The sequence below is a fragment of the Triticum aestivum genome, chromosome 1B (assembly GCF_018294505.1).
Source record: "Triticum aestivum cultivar Chinese Spring chromosome 1B, IWGSC CS RefSeq v2.1, whole genome shotgun sequence".
In the NCBI taxonomy this organism is placed as follows: Eukaryota; Viridiplantae; Streptophyta; class Magnoliopsida; order Poales; family Poaceae; genus Triticum; species Triticum aestivum.
The window spans coordinates 571,641,073-571,658,662 of NC_057795.1; the positions used below are offsets into that span (position 1 = coordinate 571,641,073).

Below are 17,590 nucleotides of genomic sequence, written 5' to 3' on the forward strand. Positions count from 1 at the left end.
CTACTGAAGCCCCACAAACCTAATTCTAGCCTCGCGTCCTCCACATCTCTCCACAGAGCGGCGGCGGCTATGGCTGCGCCGACGCAAGCGGAATAGTGGATGGAGGCTTGTCGGCGTCTTCTCCTTCCATTCTTCTCCACCGGCCGACTGTCCACATCCTTCTCCTCGTGCTCCTACTTCGCATCCACTTCTTCTATGGCAGTGCTAGAGAACCAGATACTACGTGCTTGGGAGGGCCAGCCTTTTCTACTGGTTTTCGAATTATTGATTCTGGAATCCATTGATTCTGCTTTGGTTTTCCTCTAGTTGAATGTAACTCTGTTGTACGTTTTGGTTCTGATTGGTTCAAACCTTTTTGAGGAATTTTCTCTCATTTTCTTCTAAATTTCTAATTTTAGTTTGAGATTTTCGTCCGAATTTTTTCCGAAATACCGAAATTCACCCATTTCGTTCTAGCCCGGTAAAAACCAAAAACGGAATCCAAAATCTTGGCGTTTGCACCCAGATACATGGTCTCGCGATATTATCTGTGATGAGCAATTCTCTGATAATGAGAGGGCTCAAATGGTCTTTGTCATGTGGGCTATATGGCATTCAAGAAATCAAGTCACCTATCACGATGATCAACTGGATCCGTTCGTGCTAGTTCAGCGCATCAAAGAGGACCTGGTCGTGCTTGATATTCCACTGTCTCATGCTTCGGTGTTGCCAGGCCATGGATGGACTCCTCCGGAGATAGGGCTGGTCAAAATTCACACTAATGTGGCTGTGAGTATGAACTCCGACAAGGTGGGAGCGGGTGGTGTTGCACGATCTTCCACGGCTTTGTTGGGTGCATGGAGCAAACCCCATGTGGGGGTTACTGATCCGTTCTTTGGGGAAACCTTGGCATTACACGATGGAGTGATTTTTGCTAATCTTCGTGGTTTCTCTCATGTGGTTATGGAAGCAGACTGCCTGGAGATTGCTAATCTCTGGAAACATCGTCACAATAGCTTATCTGTTGTGGCACCGATACTTTTAGAAATTGAAGAGCTAGCTTCATCTTTTGTTTCTTTTCATGTTCAACATGTAATCAGATCAGCCAATGTACCGGCCCATGTTTGTGCAAAACATGCATGCACATTGCTGGTCACCGAAAGTTGGACTGATTCTAGACCCTCTTTCCTGCTTACTAGCCTTCTGGCTGATGATCCCAGGAGCACTTTTGTTGAATAAAGTTGTCAAGTTGGAATGCAAAGAAATTGCTAATGGGATTTCCTCTCACCGTTTCCATCTTTAGATGAAGAACGTGAAAAAACTAAACAATTGATAGGTGTGTAAAATTGTAGGATGGATGAATATTGTTGTTGTATTGAACTGACCCTCGTATGGGGTATATATAGAAGTACACGAGGGGTAGAGGTTCGGAGTACAAGGCAAGATATTATGTGTTTAAACTAAGTTTATCTCTATCTCTATGTTTATACTTCTAACATTCCCCCTCAGTCGTAGCGGGAGTGAAGCGGATGATTACGAATGAATTTGGAGTCTTGTGCTTCCGTCGTCTTCTCCGCTGCGCCATCATCAGTACGACTCTGATGGGTCGACACCTAGGGCGATGACTGCGTCCCCTTTTGGTGCCTCCCTTGTCTCTCCTCTATTCCCTCCCGCAATCATAGCGGGAGTGGCGTGGATGCTGGTGATGACACGGACGCTGTTGACTGTAGTTGCCGCCGATGTGTTGCTGTAGACGTGGTCGTGTGTGTCGATGTCGATGTAACCGTGGTCGAGGTAGTCGTGGTCGATGGTGTGGTCGTGGTGGATGATGAAACCGCACAAAGCCGGAGGCGCAAAAAAAATGCACTATGACGGAGCTGCAGACGTGGACAGTGCACCTTGCGGATGTCAGAGGGTGTCGTCGGTGATGAGTCAATTGGTTTTGCCAGGACCGGAGGAAACCCATCGAGCACACATCCGTTTTGCCAGAACCGTGCGACCGTGTAGGGTCGTCACTGTAGTGATGCCATGTCGATGCAGTCATGCCGTCGTGGATGACGTGGTCGATGCCGTCGTCGTGACTCGGTCATTGCCATCGTCGTGGTTGTGTCTTGCAGAAAATTAGAGGATGCTAGGTGTCCATCTTGTGGACAAGGTGGCGGCAGTGTGTTGACGAAGATGTTGATGAGAACCGCATTGATGAAGACCTTGGCGACGAAGTGTCGGCGATGGGGTTGCAGCGGCGTGTCGACGATGATGCACCATGTTGGAGGCGTCTCTCGTGGCGACGAAGTGTCGATGCCGTGCCGTGCCGAGGAAGTATGTTGGCTCGTAGCCTGGCGTAGTCGGACAGCTTGATGTTGTTCGGCTCGGGAGTCCATGTAGATGTGTGCGGGCGTTTACCCTCCCGTGATCGATACACGGCTGGTTCGCTCGGTAAAGACTGATGATGCAGATGGCTGACCTGCGTTGCTCCCGTCCGGCGTCCGTGTAGGACGCGTAGATGGTGCGCCGGTCTCCTATTTGTCGGCTTGTTCGGCCGGCCTGAGCTGCTCCTCGCATGATGCCCGCATGTTGATGTAGAGCGGACGTGGTGATGGAGGGTTGTCGAGGTAGGGAGTCTGAACATGAACGAAGCATCCCATTTGGAATTGCTGGTCCGGCGGGCGGATGGTCGATGCAGAGCCCGTGCGTTTGTGTCGTCATCCCGGCCGTATCGGCATAGCGTCATGCATGGAGTTGCTTGAGTCGAAGTAGATTGATCTGCCGTGTCGTGGAGTTGCCGGCATCTGGTGCTTCGTGACGCATCTGCTCGTGCTCTGTTAGCGTGGCGGCACGCGCTTGTGTCTCCAGCCTTGCTTGGAGGGCCAAAGAGTTGGTGCGTGGGTTGGTGGCCTCGAGCCCGTGTCGGTTAAATGGCTGCCCTGCTGTATCGGGTACATCACTCGCGATCTCGCGTAGGAGTCGATGTCATGGCGCAGCTCCACCGGGACGCCTGGGCCCTTCGACCTTCGTGTGCTGCTCCTCTGGATCGCCCTAGAGTCGCCGGCCGCCCGTGGTACGTGGTGCGTCAGTCGTGCACCCTTGCACACCTTCCGATGCCGGATCTACTGAAGCTTGAAGACGGTGTTGGGCTGGAGGACTACTCTATCAGATCGCGCTTCTGCGATGCTAGCGCTGCTGCGATTGCGCCGGATGTTTGAGGATCAAAAGGATTATTTGGTGGCTAAAAAAATCTACTAGAGAAAATTTCGAAATTGATCTAATCTAAACTAGAAAATCAATCTCTTTGATTGATCGGGTATCGCACCCCAGAGGAGAAGAGATTAATCTCCTCAGGGGCAGCGCGCTGCGGAAGTGGTGAGAAGTCCTAGGATCGGCGTCATCAGACTAACCGCTCTAATACCATGTGGAAAATTGTGGGATAGATGAATATTGTTGTTGTATTAAACTGACCCTCATATGGGGTATATATAAAAGTACACGAGGGGTAGAGGTTTGGAGTATAAGGCAAGATATTATGTGTTTAAACTAAGCTTATCTCTATCTCTCGTTATCTCTACGTTTATACTTCTAACAATGCGTACTCCCTCCGTCTAAAAATACGTGTAGATATATCCCCTTTATCCATTTTGATAACAAGTATTTCTGGACGGAGAGAGTAAGTAGGTAGATTCTTCATAGATGGGATTGTATTGGCAAGGTAAAAAATCAATAGATTAAATATTCCCGGGCTATCAAGGAGTATTTTAAACAAGGTAAGTGTTTGGGGACGGTGCGCCGGCCGAAACGCTCGGCCGGTCGCTTCCTTTTTTCGCGCGCGGCAGGTACAGGGTGTGGGCCTCGTGCGACAGCTGGCCCATCTGCTCGCCCGAGCCCTCCCGATCCCCTTCTCTCGCTCATCACTCATCTTCTTCCTCTCGATCCCCCTCCCTCTCTCAGCCGCTCCTCAACTTTCGCCTCGTTCACATCCCGCTGCCGGCTAGCCCCAATCCCATGTGAGTCTTCGTCTCCAACATGTGCGCCCATAAACACTTCTTCCACTGCTCCGGCTTGCAGATTCCTTCCGCCCCGGCGAGCCGGACTTGGGAAGCTTCCATGGACATGCCATCTGCGAGCTGCAGCACACAGTTTTCGTACGCTGGAACCGTCCACTGGAGATGCTACAACCACGGCAGCGCGATCTCCTCCCCCCACCGCTGCACCATGTCCTCCCAAAGCAAGCCTGGAAGCATTTTTTTCTTGCTCCTCCATTGATGCTGCAATCGACTACCAAAAAAGCTACAACCCTTTGATCGAAAGCTTCAAACTGCGGCATATAAAGTTTCAACCAGACACCATGCATCGAAAAAAGCTACATTCATTCATATAAAAGCTGCAACCGTAGTTTGAAAAAGCTTCAACCTGCTTCTGTAGACAGCTTCGACCGGCTGAAAGCTTCGACCCCCGTAGAAAAGCTGCAACCCCCCGTTGAAGGTGCTCGAACCGTTGTGCAGGAAAGTTGCAACTTGCAACCCCCCAAGTGAACGGTGGTGATGGGAAGCAAATTAATCAGGCAACCAACGACAAGAACTTTGCTGGAAACGGCCGAGGTTTTTGCTACAACCGTCGCCAAATTTTGCTACTACCAACAACGGAATTTGCTACATCTATCACTGCGGAGCTGCGACGTAGTACGCGGTGGCTTTTTTTGTTGCAACCGTCCTCGGATTTTGCTACTAACGGCGTGGGATTTTGCTACATCCATCCATGGCGGAGTCGCGAGCAGCAATGGCGGTGACGACGAAGAATTGCTACAACCATTTATTCTTTTTTGCTACTACCGGCACCGGAGTTGCCATGGCCGATAAGCGCGGCTGCCAAAGGATGTGACACCGAACAGGAGGCCTAGAACGAGTGCGGGCGGCCAAGGAAACGGCGGCGAGCGTGGGTTGCCGGCGAGCACGAGGACGAGGACGAACACGGGTGGCGCGAGTGGGGACCGGCGACGAGGACCGCCGGCGAGGATGGGGACCGGCGACGAGAGCGCGTGGCGCCATGGCCGGGGTGACGAGCGCGCGTGGCGCCATGGCTGGGGCGACGAGCTCCACACGCGGCCAGGGCGACGAGCACGGGAGGTGCCAAGGCGGCAAGCGCGGGCTTCATGGTCGCGCATCCATGGCGGCCTTGACTGGCTCGTTCCTTTCTCTGTGTGCTGGAGACGGGGATAAGGTAAGGAAAAAAATAAAATATGAGCTGTAATCTGACGCTCTAGTGCAGCCAGATCGGGCGGCTGGGGGCAGACCGGCCGAAACTTTCGGCCGGTGCACCGGCGCCCAGTGCTGGCCTTTAAACAATTGATAGGCAGGTAGGTAGGTTCTTCATAGATTTGATTTAATTCTATCTTCATAGATGGAGTAGATGAAATCACTAAATAAGCGTTGAGCATAGCCCATAAATAGCACATACTTCTGCAGGTGTAGAGAAACCCGCAATTGAAATTTACTAGTACTACTCTAGTTGCTAGGTTGGAGATGAGAGCAACAATCTGAGTGTATCGAGTGCCATCGGCAGTTCAATTCCACAACAAGATTTGATGGGCATAGGAAGCATCGGGAATCTGAGTATCAGTAGAATATCCCACCAATGCATGAGGTTTTTCCCGTTCAGCTCGGTTGCTGTCGGAACCGCTGGAAACTGCTCAGGTACTAGGACTGTGCTATAGAGTTTAGACTCCTGAGACAGACGGGCTCGCGCGCTCCGGTGATCTCGACGGGCAGTACAACTCGAGGGATGTGTGCGACTGACAATACCGGCAACCTGAATGGAAATACGAATCCAATATATACAACGTAGGTGACAGCTCACGGCAGCTGCGCGGGGCATGGGTTCACGAAGGTGTGCCCGTGGTACAAGATTTGGTTGTCACCTCCGGGACCGTCTACTTTCACGGCGCGGTATTAACCTCGGATACCTTTCCGCGGGCAGCTGCAGAACACTGGTGTGGAGGCGATACTGGAGGAGATATGAGTTCCTTTCAGACTCAGAGCTGATTCTGAGTTTCTTCTAGTTTGGATGTTAGATGTGCATCTTATTCTTGCGCAGATTTTTGTTGCTGACTTTGGGTGTGGGGACGTACTGCTTGACAAGGAGGCTTCCAATTTTTTTAGAAAAGGAGGATGACTCCCGGCGATGGGCTCTGATTGTATCCCCATTGAGGTGTGGAAAGGTCTTGGGGACATAGCGATAGTATGGCTAACCAAGCTTTTCAACCTCATTTTTCGGGCAAACAAGATGCCAGAAGAATAGAGACGGAGTATATTAGTACCAATCTTCAAGAACAAGGGGGATGTTCAGAGTTGTACTAATTACCGTGGAATTAAGCTGATGAGTCATACAATGAAGCTATGGGAGAGAGTCATTGAGCACCGCTTAAGAAGAATGACAAGCGTGACCAAAAATCAGTTTGGTTTCATGCCTGGGAGGTCGACCATGGAAGCCATTTTCTTGATACGACAACTTATGGAGAGATATAGGGAGCATAAGAAGGACTTGCATATGGTGTTCATTGACTTGGAGAAGGCCTATGATAAGATACCGCGGAATGTCATGTGGTGGGCCTTGGAGAAACACAGAGTCCCAGCAAAGTACATTGCCCTCATCAAGAACATGTACAATAATGTTGTGACAAGTGTTCGAACAAGTGATGTCGACACCGATGACTTCCCGATTAAGATAGGACTGCATCAGGGGTCAGCTTTGAGCCCTTATCTTTTTGCATTGGTGATGGATGAGGTCACAAGGGGTATACAAGGAGATATCCCATGGTGTATGCTCTTTGCGGATGATGTGGTGCTAGTTGACGATAGTCGGACGGGGGTAAATAGGAAGTTAGAGTTATGGAGACAAACCTTGGAATCGAAAGGGTTTAGGCTTAGTAGAACTAAAACCGAGTACATGATGTGCGGTTTCAGTACTACTAGCTGTGAGGAGGAGGAGGTTAGCCTTGATGGCCAGGTGGTACCTCGGAAGGACACCTTTCGGTATTTGGGGTCAATGTTGCAGGAGGATGGGGGTATTGATGAAGATGTGAACCATCGAATCAAAGCCGGATGGATGAAGTGGCGCCAAGCTTCTGGCATTCTCTGTGACAAGAGAGTGCCACAAAAGCTAAAAGGCAAGTTCTACAGGACGGCGGTTCGACCCGCAATGTTGTATGGCGCGGAGTGTTGGCCGACTAAAAGGCGACATGTTCAACAGTTAGGTGTGGCGGAGATGCGTATGTTGAGATGGATGTGTGGCCACACGAGGAAGGATCGAGTCCGGAATGATGATATACGAGATAGAGTTGGGGTAGCACCAATTGAGGAGAAGCTTGTCCAACATCGTTTGAGATGGTTTGGCCATATTCAGCGCAGGCCTCCAGAAGCTCCAGTGCATAGCGGACGGCTAAAGCGTGCGGAGAATGTCAAGAGAGGGCGGGGTCGACCGATTTTGACATGGGAGGAGTCCGTTAAGAGAGACCTGAAGGATTGGAGTATCGACAAAGAGCTAGTTATGGACAGGGGTGCGTGGAAGCTTGCTATCCATGTGCCAGAGCCATGAGTTGGTTGCGAGATCTTATGGGTTTCACCTCTAGCCTACCCCAACTTGTTTGGGACTAAAGGCTTTGTTGTTGTTGTTGTAGGATGACTCCCGGCCTCTGCATCTGGGCGATGTATACGGCCATTTTATTAATTATTCTCACAAGACCTTACAAAGTAATATCATAGTAAGACTAAAGCCGTCGTCTAAGCAACAAACTATCACTACACCTATCCAGTTGAAGAAGGGGCGCAGATAGTTTGGGCCTAATACCAAACAGACATCGCAGCCAAACCTAACATCTAAGACCCGAGGACCCATCCAGGACGCCTGCTGGGCATGGGTCTCGCCGGTCCGGCGTGCTCTCCGTGGCTGCCGCCGCCAACTGCCACCGCTCCATCTTCAGAACTGTACTGATGCATCAACCTTGGTCGGTCTAGCTATCATCGCCGGCACCCAACGAAACCTCCTCCCTGCGCGCAAACAGCTGTGCACGTCGCGGTCGCCACTGATACACCTCAGCACCATGCTGCCAAGTACCACCAGCCGACACAACTTGAAGTCTTTGAAAGATCTGTCGTGCGTAGCACCTACCGACCAGGCATGACAAAGCGTAGCACCTGTCGGTCAGGCATGACTTGACATCTCCACCGAAGCTCCGTGCATGACGAAGCCGCTCCACCTCCTGCCTCTGACTTCCAGCACTACTCCACAAACGATGCTCCCAAGAGAGAAACAACACCGCAATGCCGCCATCGTCCGATCTGGAACACCAGATCCTAGGGTTTCCCCCGGAGCGGCACGAGCGGGTCGACAGTAGTTACACGACAATGCCTCCATCAAGGTAACGGCATAGAACGCCGCCATCGCCTGCCAACGGCTCGGTTTTCACCGGCAACCATGTCTCCCCAACTCGCAGTCGGGACTAGATGATGGATCTCGAGATCCGATCACCAAGCCTCTGGCCGGCCATCTTTGATTACGAAGATGACCACCACCATTGGCCAATGACACGACGCGACATGAAGTAGGGTGCTGCCAGCGTGCGTCCTGGCCAGCACCACCAGCGCTAGGCCCGTCCCGGACCACGCCTCATGGCCGAGAGCAACGGCAAGCGCTGCCACGATGAGGACGCAGACCGGAAGCCCAGATCCGGCGCACTCGCGCGCCGCACGTGACCACCACCAAGCGCCGTTTAGGGGCAGCCCCGCCGCCATGAGGGACGCCGCCTCACGGGCAGCAGGCGCCAGCCCCCGGCGGAACACCGCGGCACGCCACCGGCCACCACGAGATCTGCACGAGAACGGCGAGTACGCCCCGCCGCCACCTTCCCTGGACGCTTACCAGGCGTTTGTGTGGTTGTTGAAGTTTTAGTTGGGCGCTAGATGATACGGGTTGGCAGAGCATCCCTGGAGCGACCACCGTGCCCCGCCATGCGCCATGCGCCGGCAAGGTGTGCGCACTAGCGCACTGGAGAAGAGCTTCAGGGGAGCTGCTGAAAAAAGAACATAAACAGTATTTGTTCCGACAGTTGTAGTTCATTCGACTCACTGGGAGAAGCGTATATGGTTATTAGAGCAACTCTAGCAGACCCCGCATCCCGCTGGCCCGCAAAACTCGTTTGCAGTTCACGCAAAACCACTTTTGTGGGCTGGCACGGGCTGGCGCAGATGCAGACCCCCAAACGGATCCGTAAAAAAAGTATATTTGCAAAATATGCTTTTTTACGGGTCGGCTTCTACGGGTTCTGCTCGGGCACCACCGCGAAGACCCGCAAACAGAAAAACTACAAATCTCGCATTTGACATAGGGTTTGGCAAACAAGTTCAAATTCAAACGACATAAACAGTTTGCGCACAAATAAAAGCGAAGTTCATTACGCAAAAGAGGGCATGCAAAAGGTTTGCGCCCATGTCCGGCATCATCTTGGGGGTCGATCTTCACTCGGCGCCATGGAGTCCATATTGAAGTTCATCGGCGTCACCGAATCCACCTCCGTCGCTTGTTCCAACTCCCGCACCAAAATCATCCACATTTGCCACCATATGAAGCAGAGAAAACATCACCGGAACTGGAACACGGACCGGCCGAGGCTATCATTCTTCTCTTCAAGATCTCTCTCCTTGCCATATCATGCCATGTTTTGGTGAGGTCGTCCATGTCATTGCGGTTCATTGACATGATCTTGTTCTCTTCGCCGAGCAACAATGACATCGATTTGTTTTCGGAGGTGCATGCTTTTCTCTCCTCAATGGCAGCTTTGCGGAGCCCCTCTTCCTTGAGCATTTGCCATTTTTCTTACTTCTCTTTTGCCTTCTTCTCGGCCAACTCTTTCTTGATCTCCAACGACTTCAACAACATCAACTCGTGTGATTGCACCATGGCATCAATCTTCTCCCTCAAGCTCGATGCTTCTTGCTCTCTCTTGATCTTCTCTCTAGTCTTCTTGTCGCCATCGGGCTTGTGCAAATTTCTTGGGCCATCGTCATCTTCGTCTTCATCCATGTGTTACAAGTGAGCCTCTCTTTGGTGGGGATTCTCTGTCGATCAACTTCCACTTATCACACTTTTGGAGCAACTCCCAACAATGCTCTAATTTGAAGAATCTGCCTTCCGAAGCTTCCATGGCCTTGTATCTATGTTGAGGAATCTTTTCCTAAAAAATGTGAACAAAGTGATGCAATCATTTCCCATGATACATTATGATGATGCACAACTTGAACAAAGGAAAAACAAACTCACATAATCAGACTCCACGTTGCCACTTGGAGGTGCATTGCGTACTTGCTCCAAGCAAGTTGCCCAACGGCTGCACATAGGCTTGATATTCTCCCAACGCCCTTGAAGCGACCGAAATATGTGTGGAGTCCTATTGGGATACTTTTTCATAATGCGGAAGTATTGATCTTCGATCCTTTACCAATATCTCTTGGCGGTTTGAGAAACACCCGTGCATGGATCAAGAGACACCGCACTCCATGCTTGGATCAAAGCTTGATCTTCCAAGATCGTGTAGTTCTTCAATCTTTGGCTCTTCCCACTCTTTGATTGTGATTCCTCAAACGATTTCGCTTCGATCTCCTCCAATTCGTCCGCACAACCATGATCATCCACGCTGTCGTCCGTTTCATTGTAGTCAAATGGTTCGAAAGGGGCTTGATCAATGTCAACCGCATTCGTGTCCAACAAGTTCACGAACTCGGTTGTTGCATTGTTCGAACCACCGCTACAGCGAACGATAACAAGTCACGAGCTATCGACACTAATGGCGAAAATGAAAGGGAATCGCTAGACCGAAGAGACATACCTTGCAGCCATTTCGTCGAACACCTCGCTCACGGGGGGAGCGGCACCGTTGAACGGCATCGCTGGAGCACCTCCTTGCGGGGTGATGGAGTGAGAGGTTGAAGAAGGTGGCTTCCTTTTAGCTGGAACCTTCATCCGCTTTACGCCCGCGGTCTTGCCGGCATTCTCCGCCGCCGGCCGGGATCGCACTGCGGCGTTGGCGCCCGGAGCGCGGGCCGTCGCGGCGGGGGCAGCCGGATTCCCGCCCTGCACGACCATGTTGCCCTGCCGTTTGCGGGCCGGCGTGGCGTGTACTTGGGCGACGGCGGCGGGGGCAACATGGCCGGCGACGAGATTTGCCCGAGGGGAAGGAGCATGCGCGACCTCGACGGTGACAGGGGACAGCACGGGGGCGTCCATGGCGGTGAGGAACGGCCGGGGAGGAGGAACCGGAGCTTGCGGAGGGGGGACAATGGTGGCGGAGGGTGCGGGGAGCAGGAAAGGGCGCGCGGAAATGTCCCTCCCGCCAAATCTCGCGCCAGATAGGGGTTCAGCTCGGATCGGCCTCCCAGCCCGTGAAGATAGAGGTTGGGGGAGAAGATTTGCCGCGCCCCGCAAAAAATTTTGCGGGCCGGGGCGGGATGCGGGGTCTGATCGTGCGGATTTTTCGGCCCCGACCCGCAATTTGGCGGTTATTTTACGGGCCGGGACGGGATGCGGGGTCTGCTAGAGTTGCTCTTAGTTTATTACAACCTGTATTTCTGGGAAATTAGCTTTGATATGAGGTATGGGAAGAGCCGACTAAACGACGAGTGAACGAAGTGTATGCAGGAAATTGTGTGCAGCTGCTTAGTAAGGCAAACTCAGAATTGTAGATTATAGGTAACACCATGCAAACTCATGAAACAATTAGATTATAGCTTGACGAACTGCACTTCATGGTTGTAATTTTGGATTATACTCCCTCCGTCGAAAAATACTTGTCATCAAAATGGATAAAGCAAGATGTATTTAGAACTAAAATATGTCTAGATACATCCCCTTTTATCCATTTTGATGACAAGTATTTCCGGACAGAGGGAGTAATTTTCTTCCAGGACTATTTTTCTTCTAGTATTTTTTTTTCAAGATGTTTGGAATTCATGGAAGTTTTTGCCTACTGCATGCAACACATGAGTTCATCCCTTTCATGCTTGCTTTAGGGCTCAAAGAATTGGAACTTTGTCTATGCTTGATGTGTTCTGGTAGAAAATATGATTCATCTCCTTGAACATGAGAAATATGCACTCCCTCCGTCCGAAAATACTTGTCGGAGAAATGCATAAAAACGGATGTATCTAGAACTAAAATACGTCTAGATACATTCATTCCTCCGACAAGTATTTTCGGACGGAGAGAGTACTTCTTAGTGCTTACGTCAAACAATGATATACACATCAACACATATGGTCAAAAATAGAGTCGGTCCCCTAAAAACAAGAGTCAACCATTCACCCATAAATTATGCCTCCAAAGTCCTGTTCATTCATCATCAAAGGAAAGGATGAGAACTGCAGGTGTCCAAACAATGACATGTTGTTCTAATTTTCTCTTGTGTCTGTTTATAGCTTTTAAATATGGGAGAAAATGAGCTAACCTGTTTGTTTTACACCGCGTAGATTCTTGTTTTCCAACTAATAGGCTATATGATTATTAGATTTTTTATGCTATTCCATATGAAATGCAGCTTTCTCTAACGGATAGAATGAGATTATGTAATAACCAGGTGCCATCGTTTGGACATAATCATCAAGAACTTGTTTATAGAGTTTGAATGGGGTCTTAGCAATACACTTAAATTGTGATAGGTCGTACTCCCTCCGTCCAGAAATACTTGTCATTAAAATGATTAAAAGGGGATGCATCTAGACGTTCTTTAGTTCTAGATACAACCCTTTTTATCCATTTTGAAGACTAGTATTTTCGGACGGAGGGAGTAGTATTCAATTAGGTTTATTTGAATACGCCATGTCACTTGCCATAAAGGAAACTCCCTCCACAAATACTAGATAGGAAGTGCGGCTTGCCGCACCCCCGGACCTAACTTATCCAGCCCCCTATACATGATTGTGACATATCCTTAAGAGAACTTTCTCAAAAGAAGCAAATTTACCCAAAATACAATACACAATTTTGAGTGGTTCATAAGATCATGATTAACGATATAGGAAATGATATCTTACACCAACAAAGTTTGCACGACTATGCAATGGATGATTCAATTGAAGTTGCCCTGTCCATCTAATTGGTCCAGCACGCCAAATCCAAAACTATGCTTAATCACTCAATGAATTATCACATGTATCTATGGTTGTAAGCATGTACTTTTATACAACTGAGCTCAAAACCAAACCCAAACTTCATACCATATAATCAAGCCATAGTGATCTCCCACGACAATAAGTTCATTACAATGGATAGAAGTCTAATACATCGAAAGCAGAACAGTATAAGAAACTTATATGGTTCGGCTATGGCATAACATCAGACTACATATATATGGATAGAGATAGTTTGGTCTGACTGCTTTGTCGCCCGACTCTCTAGGTTGTAAAAACCTGTTGATGGACATATCCATTGAGTGTGCCATATGGAGATCATCACAGTAAGAATACAGTTCTTCTACTGACCCTTATGTACAGCAAGATTTAGCCATCCGACAAATGAGTAACTCCTTGACCAGAGCTAAGAGCTAGTATCAATTTCAGGCACCTTGACCAGATATGCGCAATACCAATATAACTGAAAATGAAGCAGAAAGAGACACCTAATTTTCAGAGGTGACATTACCTTGTTCTGCAAACTATAATGGTCAGTCTAGTTTGAGAAGTGTTCAAGATTGTTCTACAAACTCATGCCAGCCTTCCTACTCCACAGAACTATTAGGAAGTTTTTGGGATCACCACATGAATAGTTCTCCATGTTAATATGTTATTCTCTAGGCTCAACCAAGCATTAACTGAAATAACAGCTGCAGAGACAAAAACAACTTATAATGAGCTCCTAGTTAAAAAAAATTGTCTCAAGTATCTTAGCATGATCCAAAATGTCTGAATAAAAAAAATCTCAAACTGGGAACAAGAAAAGGATAACCTACAGCTAGATAATCGATTGAATAGATAAACTACGTAGTACCAGAACTACCATAGAAAGGGTAAAAAGAAATGTATAAATCCTAATCAACTAATTCACACTGTGGGCATGCTATGAGTGGAGGTGCATGTACGGTAACTTCCAGGACAAATGAGCACACAGGAAACATAATGAAATTCAGAGACATGTAAATCATCGAACAGAACCTTGACTTCCAGTCAATCAACAGAAAATTCATATATGTACTATAGTTAGTTGCAACCGGTCAATAATTAGCAAGTACAGCCACTTGTGCCCCTACAATAATTAGCGCCACCACCACTTGAACAGTAAAATCACCTAGTGGAACCAGAATTTTTCAAAAGCCTGACACTTTTAACCAGAATTAAACCAAGTATCAGTATATGACTACCACGAGCGACGCCGCCGTGAACACCACAACACAAGAGCAGCATGAGGAGTCTATTACACATCATCATCGACCCAAACTTCGAATGATGATTTGCCTGATCGACCTGCTCTGTTGCATGCAATGTAAGCCTCCTATATCCTAGCACGGCATGTGATATATGAATTAATATGGTAAGTGGATAACAGGGTAAGTACATAACCTAGAGCGGAAACCTGGTTCGCTTTAATTTAAAATTGGTGGTTTCTTACATGCAAGCCCATTCTGTAGCTCTATAACTACATCAATTGAGAAAAATCTTACACTGGGTCCGGTAGGCATAGAAGCCTACTCGTGCTTACCATCATTTAGATTAGAAAGATGGGGAGGTTGTGCAATTTCCTGATGTACTAATCATCTAATACAAATAACCAATGCATCAAAAACCTCTTTTACGTGGACCATATAGAACAAAAAGAGATGAGATAGTGACAGTACAGAATAAATTGCCGGCAGTGGAGATCAGTGGCATGCTTGGAATCCTTAGGTTGCAGGAGTAAGCAGGGTTGTCAGTTAAGCTGGTCAGGATCTCTCCAAACCCCCTTTAAACGCCGATGGAAACTTTAGAAGCATTTAGGCACTAAAGGTGACATCCAAACACCTTTTTGTTGATGTCTTGCCTACAAAATCACACTCAAGCATCACATCATGTAATACATGTTGTTATTAAATGTTGAATAAATAAACACTTACCTTCCTTGGAAACTAAATACTAACCTATGTAGTTGGAAAAAAACTCAAAAAAAGAAAATAAGATTATAGACAAAGTGAACTATATCTGTCACCAAGAAAAAAAACTGAAGTGGAGGGCTGCTTGATATAGCAGAGCATCAACGACGTGTGCCTCGACCAGGAGTGGAGGGGGAGGAAGTTAGATGAACAGATGGAAGAGCATGGAGAGAGGAAGCACCTAAACGTGGGAAGAGGGGCGCCACCATGGGTCAGACCAGTGCATTTTCACGGCAGAGCACAAATTCAATGACCCACACTAACTATCAAGAACCTAAAAGCATGCAGCAACGTGCTATCTCATTTACCACAACAGAAAAATAAAAAACTCTCCAAGATAAATAAATCTATTTTAACCCACATCTCACATCAGATCCATATATTACAACCTCAAGACGACTGAATCCGTTTTAGCATTCATCCCTCACAAGATCCGTTGATTCATCAAATAATAGCAATCAAAAGGAACACAATTTAAACAACAACGCACCTCCTAGGCAGGTCCTAATTGTCAGATGGCAAAAACAACTCCAAGACAACATAATATATTTTAGCCCTCAGCTCTCACCAGATCCATATACTACAACTCCAAGACAGCTAAATTTATTCTAGTTGTCATCTCTCAGAAGATCCATTTATTCATCCAAAAGTACTAACCAAAAGAGGAAAAAAAACAATAAAGCACCTCCTAGGCAGGTCTAATTATTATATAACCTCAAGATCTCAAGTTCTCTATTCTACAAAACCATATGGATCCAAGAACTCCATTCCTCTGTTTTAGGCTCGGGCCCTCAGCAGTTCGATTTATTCTTCAAAAATATCAATCAAAGCACTAAAACACTAAAGCATCTCTAGGAATAGTACTCATCACGCAACCCCAAGAAACTTGGTAGACCTAACTCTTTCCTACACAACAAAGCCATATTTCATTAAGAACACAGCTAGATCCAATGTGCAGCCGCATAATAAGCCATCAACAAAACAAGACGAATCTAAATATCCCATTCCTTGGAACCTAGCTAGACCAAAAGTAACAAAACCACCAACACTCCACCAACAGAGGAGCAGCAATTACAGGCCCTACCAGGACCATACAAAGAAGAAAAGACATAAATCTACACCGCACAAAAAACAACCAATAGCACCCAGGCCTGATAGCACCTTTGGCCTTTACCAGAGGCAAGACAAACAACAAAAGGCCCTTGCCGGCCAAAGACATGGTCAAGCCTAAAAGAGCCCATGGACAAGCCGCTGTATGCCTAGCACTCTAACAAAATAGGACCAAAAAGGAGGAGGAGAAGAGGGATTAACCTGCAAATCCATAAATGGAGACGCAACCGGATCAGAATTAAGGGGGCACCAACAACACTGGACGAATCTGCAAGGAAAACAAGGGGAAGTCAGAGACGAAGAGAAGCCAGCGGCCAAGAAGAGGGCTGAACATACATATACATGTACCTGTAAATCAACGACCACGACAGTAGATCGACGACGACCACTGCAGATTCGGCGGAGTGACCGGATTTGATGGGACCTGCACAGAAACAAGATTACAGATCAATGAAGAACGACGTGGAAAACCAAAACGCAAAAAGGAAAGGCAATTCACCTCAACCGACGCCACCTTGCCCCACGGCTCTAGTGCACATCCTATCATGTTGTGGCGCCGACGAGCACATGTCCGGCCACGACCAACTCGCCTCGCTGCTCCCTCCAATGTGCAGCCCATCTTGTCCACCAGTGCGGCTGCTCCTCCATGACTCGAGCAGAAGGGAGGGCTAGTGACGATCTCGTGAGGAGGAGGGAGGCTCATAGGAGAGGTAGCGGCTGGGGCCGGAGGGAGAGACGAGGGAGGAGCGGTGGCGGCGCAAAAGGGAGAGCGAGAGAGAGAGAAGGGAGACGACAGAGCCGTGACCTAGAATCTCATCCGATTCCTTCACAGCGGGAGGAGGGCCTGGGCGAGTGACGGCGGCGGCGGCCGGCGGGTGCAGGCCTAGGGTTTGGACGGGGGGAGAGAGGCGAGGCGGGGGGAAGAGGAGAGGGGCTGGCGCGAGCGGGAGAGGAGCGACGGCTGGGTCATCTCCATGCGAGCCATCGCCTTTTATACACCTCTAGGCGAAAATGACGAAAATGACCTCAGTGGGGCAACGAATTTACACGCAGTGGCAGGAACGAGAGGTAACTATTTATTGCAATAGTGTCATCGGTTCGATCCAGCGGCTGAGATCAATCCGGGGCGAGATCGGACGGTCCAAATCGCATCAAGCCACCCGATCCAACGGCCTGGAATCCAAATCGCTGAGAGCGCCCGGGAGTGACTCGATCCCTTATTTCTCGATGCCTACGTGCGGCAGACCATGTAATCCTAACGGGCTGGCGAGCCCGGTCAATTTTGGAGATAATGCTTAAATGGTGTGTATGTTGTGTCAACTCATCTCAAAGATTTGGTATAGT

At 48.6% G+C, this 17,590-nt stretch overlaps 1 long non-coding RNA gene across 1 annotated transcript; it reads right to left on the reverse strand.

Annotated features, from left to right (window-relative positions):
* Positions 1 to 13,076: 13,076 nt before the first annotated feature.
* Positions 13,077 to 17,188, reverse strand: LOC123095713 (uncharacterized). The gene is made up of 3 exons (XR_006446314.1): positions 16,746 to 17,188; positions 16,595 to 16,670; positions 13,077 to 16,514 (listed from the first exon to the last, which is right to left on the reverse strand). It is a non-coding gene; the product is annotated as an uncharacterized lncRNA (long non-coding RNA).
* Between the last annotated feature and the right edge of the window lie 402 nt (positions 17,189 to 17,590).